Source organism: Chiloscyllium plagiosum, unplaced genomic scaffold, assembly GCF_037043375.1.
Source record: "Chiloscyllium plagiosum isolate Xiang-an unplaced genomic scaffold, Cpla_swu_hap1 HiC_scaffold_53X, whole genome shotgun sequence".
NCBI classification, from domain to species: Eukaryota; Metazoa; Chordata; class Chondrichthyes; order Orectolobiformes; family Hemiscylliidae; genus Chiloscyllium; species Chiloscyllium plagiosum.
This window is the reverse complement of record NW_028270191.1, coordinates 16,535,818-16,545,137: the sequence shown is the minus strand read 5'-3', so window position 1 is coordinate 16,545,137 and position 9,320 is coordinate 16,535,818. Positions and strand designations below refer to the sequence as shown.

Below are 9,320 nucleotides of genomic sequence, written 5' to 3'. Positions count from 1 at the left end.
TCTGGGATATAAAGTTAAAATTCTGTCCTTCACCCCAGGACGTGTTTAAACGCAACCTAATCTAATAATATTAGAATGTGATTACTAAGCCATTTGGAGGTGACAGGTACTATGAAACATGCTGTTAAAGCTTCATCACTTTGGAGCTGTTTTAACCAGCAGGAGAGAGAAATGGCTATGGCATTTATTTAAGAAAAGACTGCCACCTACTTTCCAAGTTCCCTGTGTCTTCTACTTTGACTGCAGTCAGTGATCTGATGTATGTTTGTGACCTACCTAGGATGGGGAATTAATTTGTTTAAGATTTTATGCAAATCATATTTGAAGATAGTTTTTAAAAACTAGAAATGGGTTGTTTTAAAATTGGAAACCATATGAGGAACCGTTGAGAAAGGGCTTATCTTGGAAAAAGCATGGATCAGAAGCAGGTGAGTTGCCTCTTAGCCAGTGGTTTTAAACAGGAGTGTTTTTCTTTAAATCTGAATTCTATTTAGAAGCAGGTTATGTTAGAATGGAAGGTAAATGTAATTCTAGTCAAAAATGTTCCCATGTTTGGTCATTAGTTCTACAGGATACCTTGCAAAATAAATGATCCTATCCTTCCCTGGCATCCAAAAATCCTCTTCCAGCCAGGGTCATAGAGCAGTATTCCGGATTTGGAATCCTGTCTTTTTTGGCTAGGTGAGGTGTTGAGAGTCATTCTATTGTACCTAAATTACTGAATTCAGTACAAACTGCTGAATTTCCAAGGACCCTGAATATAATCAAAATTAAAACCAATTGTGTCCATTGGGAATTTAAACCTTGTTTGACATTTTTCCATGTGTGCATGCTAATATGAAGGTTTATGTTCAGGAGAGCCATTGAAGAGTGGTAAATGTTAAGACTCAATCTTTTTTTGTAAGAAAGATATAAATAGATCATGCCTGCTAAATTTGTTCTCACTATCTGTAGAAAATATTTGAGGCAGAGAGAAGCCATGATGCTAGGGACACTGATGAGTAATGGATGGTCCATTTGGTTAGATGCTGTTCCTTTTGAACTGTTTGAATTTGTGACCCCTAATTTTGGATTCTGCAATAAGTGGAAATATTCTTTCCACAATTTACCTTGTCTAGCCATTTATAATTTCAAGCAACTCTGTCAGGTCTTCTCTCTTAATTTTATTTTTTTTCCTGATATCTATAATCAGCTCAACTCCAGTAACATCCTTGAAATTGAAAACTTATTTCTAGTCATTTTCTTTTTTTCTCCTTGCCTCTAAGTGTTTGCTGGGTTCCAGTTCTTCAAGTGGCACTTGCATTTCAGAACCTCTCCCAAGTGTTCATTGTGTAAAATTCAAGCATAGCCTATAAACTTCAGTTGTTTGGTTAAACATCCTCTGCCAATGGGGAAAACACACAGCTACATATTCTTAAATAATGTTCCCATTGCACCAGGTTTTATTCTAAAATATTAATGTTAATGGGGCCTAGGTATTGGAGCAAGGTGCTGGTGAAAAGGGCACGAATATCTTGGGCTCCTTCCTACTGTTCTGATTGAAGGATTTTTTTTTTTTACTTTCTCCATGATACTTTTTATACAGCATGGGAACCAGAACTATTCACAGAACAGCTCTGACCAAAGTCCAAAGTTAAATTCTACTTGCAAATTCTATATCCATGAGACTAAACCCCAGTGCTTTGATAGCATTTTTTTGATGATTTGCTGACCAGCCTTGCCTGTTATTAAAAAAAAAATTATTCCCCTTTTATCCTGAAATTTTTGTTTTCTGTACCTTGTTTAATTTCTTGTTTTCCAAAGTGTGGGTGATGTTTCAGCTTTTCTAACCAAAGGGTATCACTTTTTAGTCATCTACGTGAAAATTTATTTCCTGCTCAACTGTAAGTTTTATAGTGTCTTATGATGCATTTTCCTCTGCCATACCACCATATTTGGTATAATTGGCAAATTTTGATTGAGAAGATTTATGAATAAATCAAATAGTTAATACTTAATCATTGTGATCTAAGCAGTGAACTTTGTGGATCCTTTAATCTGAGTAACTGCTCTTAATACTGACCTTTGCTCTCTCACAATGTTACCTTGAGATGCAAATGACTACCCTGTTGGCTACATGATAGGAATCATGTTTGTATGGTACAGAAGTGATGACTCTAATGTACAGACATTAATAAACCAATTTGGTTTTTACAACTGTTAGAAAATTGCATGATACAATTTCTAGATTTTCTAAAGCTGAGTTTGAATTGTCATGTTGTGATGTTAGTTCTCATCTCTAGTCCTGGAACATGACTATTCTACTGCATCCACTTGAAGTGAATATCTGTAGATTGATGCCCATCTCTGGTAGGAATAGGTTCATGTGATAATTTGCTTCCAATTCAGCATTAAATAATTAGTGAGATCACTGTATGGAAAGTGAAGACACTATGCAAGTACAGTCAAGGAAGCTCTAAAGATTTTCTGAAGTAGAGTTTTAGGAGTCTCATTTCTGATTGGATGTGCTTAGTGAGTGTCGAAAATGGAAATTTTAGTTCTATATATGTATCTCTTATTGATGAAAACAAACTTAATCAATAAAATAGGAAAGTTGACAGCTATTTCTCTAAATTTAAAAGAATCCACCAAAAGTGAAATAATGCCAAATGGTAATGGTGTTTGGATATGCGAGAGTTGAAAATTGCCTGAACAGGTCCTGTTTTTGTCGCTAAACCAGTTTTTATTTTCCTGCTACTGTATTCAGTATATTCAACGTTACTCATACAGTTGCAATTCAATTTCAAATTTCATTTGGCATGCATTTAAAAAATATGAACTTGGATTATTACAACTGTTGATGTTATACCACAAAAGGCCAAGGGATGCAATTAACTGCTCCAATTTTGTTTTCTCAACTTTCTCTTGGCAATTGAAAAGTAGTTCCTTTCCTTTTTTCTCCTTATCTCCTAAAGGTTTGCTGGATTCCAGTTCTTCAAGTCTCAGTTGCCTTTCAGCACCCCTCCCAAGCGTTCATTACATGCAAAACTCAGACGTGACCTTAAACTTACGTTGTTTGGTTAAACATGCTCTGCCAATGGGAAAAACAAAAATAAACTACCTGCCACCAAAGTAAAACTTTGAAGTATATGAAGCTTATTCTAAAATATTAACGTTGATTGGCAAGCATTGGAGCAAATCTTGCGTCTGCTGGTGCAAAGGGCACCAACATCTTGGGCTCCTTCCTGCAACTGATTGCAGGAATTGCTAACCTTAGCCTGGTTCCTGGTAGGCCCATGAGTTGAAGGATACTCTGACCAGCCTGGCGCAGAAGCAGTTGAGAGTACAGTTCCTCGAACCACACAATTTGAATTTAATCCTAGTAAAGAATTTGATCTGCATGTAGTTGTTTTGGTCAAATGTGAGGCATGTGGTCTCAATTATTCTGCATACCTTCTGCAGTCCAATGTTTTCTTGACCAACAGGTTGTCCTGAGATTTGGGTTGAGCTGAGAGAAGAGCTTTTGCTGCTTTATGTATCTGTCAAACTATCACCCTAGTTTAGTACTCAAAAATAGAATCCATTTAGGGCACCCTACACTTTCATTCCTGAAATTGTAACTATTTAATATTGCTGGTTTTTGTTTTTACAAAAGAGTCTTTACACTTTTGGTCTCCTTTTGTGGTTGTTTATTTACTGCACATGAAAGAGATTGAATGAATTCTCTTAACAATGGATTAACCATAGATGAAATGGTCATGATTTCCACCATCATGATTGTGTTCATGTTTCGGAAGGTGGTGTCACAATGGCAAACATAATCATTTTAAACTCTTAAGCTGCACAGTCAAATGCTGACAAAACATCTTAGCTGCAGCCTAATCTTTGTCTTGATGCAGATATGGACCCAAGAGTTGTATACCAAATGGAATGCAAGAGTAGCAAGTATCCTTGACAGCAAGACAGTATTTAAGTAGGGGAAGTCAATGAAGTATTGGCAAATATGAATTGGAGTGAAGGTAGTGTCCAGTAAGTGCAGTTGTACTTGATGCAAATGAAGTTCTTTGTTAGGTGGTCATTGTACACTTGGTTTATCGCTGCATGATGCCATAAGTTTCCTCAATTCAATCATCTTCAGCTGCTCAATTCTGAATTACGTCCACTTGCCAAAGATTGAGTGTGGAGCTGTGGCTGCTGATTAATAGTGTATAACTCTCTTCACAGCTCCAGATAATGAAGTAGCCAGTTAGGTTACAGTAGGATGTGGATATCATTGGGGCTTGGGACTTGATCAGCCATTTTCTACTGGTCTTGCCTAGATGGCACAGTGGTGGTGTCCCTACCTCTGGACTAGAAGACCTGGATTCAATTCTCATCTGCTTCAGAGGTGTGTCACAACATCTTGGGACAGGTTGATTAGGAATACCTATGTTAATGAAGTCCTGCAGAGATGTCCTGGAGCTGAGATGACTGACCTCCAATAATCATTGGGGCTTGAGGCTTGATAACCTCTGGTCTTGGCTGCTAGTTTATACAATGTACAGAAGGCGTTAAAACCTCCCTTCATTGGGCTTCTATCATTGAAATGGACAAGAATATCAAGGGCGGCACAGTGGCTTAGTGGTTAGCACTGCTGCCTCAAAGTGCCAGGGACCCGGGTTCAATTCCCGCCTTGGGCAACTGTCTGTGTGGAGTTCTCCCCGTGTCTGCGTGGGTTTCCTCCCACAGTCCAAAGGTGAATTGACCATGCTAAATTGTCCATAGTGTTAGGTGTAGGGGAATGGGTCTGTGTGGGTTGCTCTTCGGAGGGTCGGTGTGGACTTGTTGGGCCGAAGGGCCTGTTTCCACACTGTAGGGAATCCAATCAATCAAAAAGGGATAATATCACTTTCAAGTTCCCTTCCATAATTTAAACTGTTCCAATTTGGGCAGTTGTTGTCTGATGCATATCCTGCAATTTTCTGCTCATAATTATGAAAATCTTATCTTTAGAATTGCAGTAACTTAAGGCCATCTCCAGGCAACCAAGGATGGGCATTAAGTACTATTGCAGCATTGTCCATAATAGCAAACAGCACAGGATTTTCTTCTGAAAGCTGTTCACCCACCTTTTGTGGAAAAATAGATTTTGTATGCAGCAATGAGGGTGCTCAATGTAAGAGTAGGTATATATTGGATAAGCACTATGAAGGGTTAAGTAAATAATTGTGATGAGGCAAAAACCAGATCAGTCATGATTGGGTTATTGCCCAACTTTGGATTTCAAAGTCTTTGGATTTAGGCAAAAGCAACAAGAGGGCACTGAGAGGTCTTATTGATATTATTAAAGTTATGATGTAGGGATAAGATGTGTAAGGTTACTTAATGGGGCCAGATGAATAAAGTATGGTCACCAAGAATGACACACTGAGGGAAGTAAGAGACCAAAAAGTGCTTTTAAAAACCATTTTCATTACTCCTACATAATATTATCAAAATGTAAATGTACAGTGAGTGTGCATCTGAAAGAAGTGTTGAATTAAATACTCAGTGGGTGTTAGATATTGAATAAAAGAAACCTTTAATGTGACTGGGGAAAACATGGAATAGGAGGGAAAATAACCTTCAGTTATTTGAAGATGTGAAATTAGTAAGATCGTAGGAGAAAGCGTAACCTGGTGTTAGTTTGTTTTGTTTTACTATTGGACATTTTCCACATTTTTGTTCCAACTTATTTAAGGTTCTCCTGAAAGTTTTAGTCTTGTACTGTTTGGACTGGAAGAAAGAACTGTCCCAGAAACTCTGAGTCAGAATAATTTCTTGACTAGATTAGGTTTGAAGTCAATATAGTTAATGGTCCTGTTCACAAATTTTCAAGTTCTAAAACAAAAAAAAGGGTATTAGGGCACATTGTTGTGTGCTTCCTGAATTCAGGCTGATAAAATAATTGCATGGACAATTAGTAAGTAATTATGAAAGTTCATAAAATACTTCCAGGCCAATACACAATGGTTTGGTCACTGATCAAGCAAATCTTGCTATGCTAGTTTTGCTTTACTTCCTTTGAACATACCCTGTCACTGTTTGGGTACTTCATTTGGGCTGATTCATATGCTGTAGTCTCCCTATTCTCGAATATGGATAATGAAAACACAATGCTGGAAATGCTCAGCGGATCTGGCAGCATCTGTGAAGATAATTAAAAGTTCAGGTCATGACTTCCAGTAGCAGTTTTAGAAGGTGAATATCAGTAGGCAACAAGGGCATTCCTTAGTCTGAAGGGAATTTATGCTAGTTCAGATTGTGCTTTCTTGTAGATATTTCAAGCCCTGATCAAAATCTCAATGCAACAAATAGTTGATGAGCCACAACTTTAAACTACCCTGGATGTCATGTTGACAATGTTTATCGCAGTTGATGACTTCTACATAACATTTTTGAAGTGTTGGTAGAATTATAGTTTTTGCTGGATTTTAGAACTTAATCCAACTCAAAGTTTTACAGAAAAGCTTAATTGAGAGAGGAAGACAGGAAATTTTCTAAACAATTTGGATCAAGTTGTAAATTTGCTCGTTGAGCTGGAAGGTTTGTTTTCAGATGTTTTGTCACCATGCTAGGTAGTATCAGTGACCCACCACTGAAGTGCTGGTGTTATGTCCCGCTTTCTATTTGTGTGTCTTGGTCTTAAGGTGGGTGACATCATTTCCGGTTCTTTTTCTCAGAGGATGGTAGATGGGGTCCAAATCGGTGTGTATTGATGGAGTTCTGGTTAAAATGCCAGACCTCTAGGAATTCCCGTGCGTGTCTCTGTTTGGCTTGACTCTGATGGATGTGCTGTCCCAGTTGAAGTGGTGTCTTCCTTTGTCTGTATATAAGGATACTAGTGATTGTGAGGCATGTCTTTTTGTGGCTAGTTGGTGTTCATGTATACTGCTGGCTAGCTTTCTGCCTGTCTGTCCGATGTAATGTTTGTTACAGTCCTTGCACAGTATTTTGTAAATGACATTTGTTTTGCTGGTTGTCTGTATAGGGCCCTTTAGATTCGTCAGCCATTGTTTAAATGTGTTGTAGGTTTGTGGGCTACCATGATGCCAAGAAGACTGGAAGTCATTTCAGAGATGTCTTTGTATGGTAATGTGGCTAGGGTTTTTGGGCACATTATGTCTGTTTGTTTTTTTTTCAACAACGAACCCAGACTGTGTTTATTGGGTATCCATTCTTGAAGTATCAGTATTTTTCTTCTGCTATTCATAGTTCCTGGGTGCCGCACCATTGAAATAATGTCCTGATGTAGTTTCGTTTGTGGGTGTTGGGATAATTGCTTCTGTTGTTGGGTATTTGGTCTGTGTGTGTGTGTATGTGTGTGTTACTTTTCTGTAGATGCTGGTTTGAAGTTCTCCATTAATTGTTCATTCTACTGTGATATCTAGGAATGGGAGTCTGTTGTCATTCTCCTCCTTTGTGAATTTTATGCCAGTAAGGATATTGTTGATGATGTAGATTTCATCTACTTTGTTCCATTTTGTGATGACAAAGGTGTTATTCACATAGTGGAGTCCAAAGTTTGGTTTGGATAGTTGGGAGGGCCTTTTGTTTGAGTCTCTGCATTGCTGCTTCTGCTTAGAACCCTGATATTGGTGACCCCATGGGTCATTTGTTTGTAGGTTTTGTTATTGAGTGTGAAGTGGGTGGTGCCACATGGATGTTGAAGATGTTGTCTTTACTGATGAAGTTGGTGCTGTCTGGTGTTTGTGTCCTTGACTGTTTTGGTTGATGATTGATGTGAACAGGGCTGTTCCATCAAATGAGACAATTATTTTGTCGTCTTCTATCTTGGTGTCTTTGGTGTTCAGGAATTCTTGGGTGGAGTGAGTGGAGTGGCATGAATCTTCTACTAAGTATTTCAGTTTTTGGTAGATTTCCTTGGCTCGTCTGTATGTCGGTGTTCCAGGTAAGTGAGACTATGGGTCTGAGGGGGCCCCCTGGTTTGTGTACTTTAGGTAGTCCGTAGAAGTGGGTGTGTTGAATCCATCTGGCTTCATTTTTTTTTCTTTTGGAAATCTGTCTTGTTTATTTGTCCTGGTTCATGAAGTCTTTTCACTGTGGCTATGACATGGTTTTCTCGTTGTGGTTTCAGGTCTATCGCCAGTAAGTGGTAATTGTTTGTATCTGCGATCAGTGAGTTTGCTTTGTCAACGTACTCTGTTCTATTTAGAATGACGGTCATGCGCCCTTTGTAATCCTACCTGCAGCCAACGTTTTTGTCTTTTTTGAGTCTTTCTAGGGCTTTCCTGTGTTTCGTTCCTTTTTCCCACTTAACGCTGGTGCAACTGTCTTGTCTGCTGGGTTTCTTCTTTGAGTCCATTGTCCTTCAGGGTTGATCCTAATGCTGTTAGGAAGTCCTTTTTGTCATGTCTCTGTAATTGTAGTTTAACCCTCTTATTTGGATGATCTTAGTGGTTGGTCTGAGGTTTTGACCCAAGCCTCTTTGTTGTCTTTGTTCTTTTTAATGTGAGCTTGTCCAACTTTTCATGTAGGGCTAATTTTTTCATTTATTGTTTGCTGTTGTTTGATGCATATGGCTCGTTCTAGCATGTCTGTCCATTCATGGTCTGTCATGTTAGTATATAAAAGTTTTTTTGGTGCGAAATTTCCTCAATGTATTTGTGTCATTGGTTGTGGGCATCTTTAATCATTTCTCTCAACATTCTGCAGCCTTTCTGTTCTGTTATTCTTTTGGCTAGTGGGGTGTTGAGCAGTGGTTTGTATTTAAGACATTTTGGTAGTACCCGATTCCTGAGGCATTCATGCAGGAAGTACAGTTGTTCGCGGGTGACCTTCAGTCAGATGGCGTTGGTTTCCCATCTTCAGGCTAATTTTAGCGTATTGCACCTATAGGTGCTTATGGTTTTCGAGAAGATTTGTAGCTCAGGTTGAGGTTCAGGGTGTAAGTAGGTTTTTCTTTGGAAATTTTCATATAGTGGTTATAGCTGAGCTGGAAAGTTTGTTTTTCAGACATTTTGTCACCATACTTGGTAACAACATCAGTGAGCCTCTGGTGAAGGGCTGGTGTTACATCCCGCTTCCACATTCACTAACAAGACCGACAAATATATCAACAGAACACCCCGTGGGATCACCAGTATCCGGGTTCTTAGCAGAAGCAGTAATGCAGAGACTCGAACAGCCCTCCCAATTAAACAGCCCAAACTTTGGCTCCACTACGTTGATGACACCTTTGTCTTCACTAAACAAAATAAATCAGATGAAACTTACGACCGCATCAACAATATCCTTACTGGCATAAAATTCACAAAAGAGGAGAACGACAACAGACTCCCATTCCTAGATATCACAGTAGA

At 38.7% G+C, this 9,320-nt stretch overlaps 1 protein-coding gene across 7 annotated transcripts in view; it reads left to right on the top strand.

The window, feature by feature from the left end:
* The window catches only part of LOC122543347 (zinc finger CCCH domain-containing protein 10-like), a 141,005-nt gene that overhangs the window by 94,403 nt on the left and 37,282 nt on the right, over positions 1–9,320 (top strand). The window lies entirely within an intron of this gene.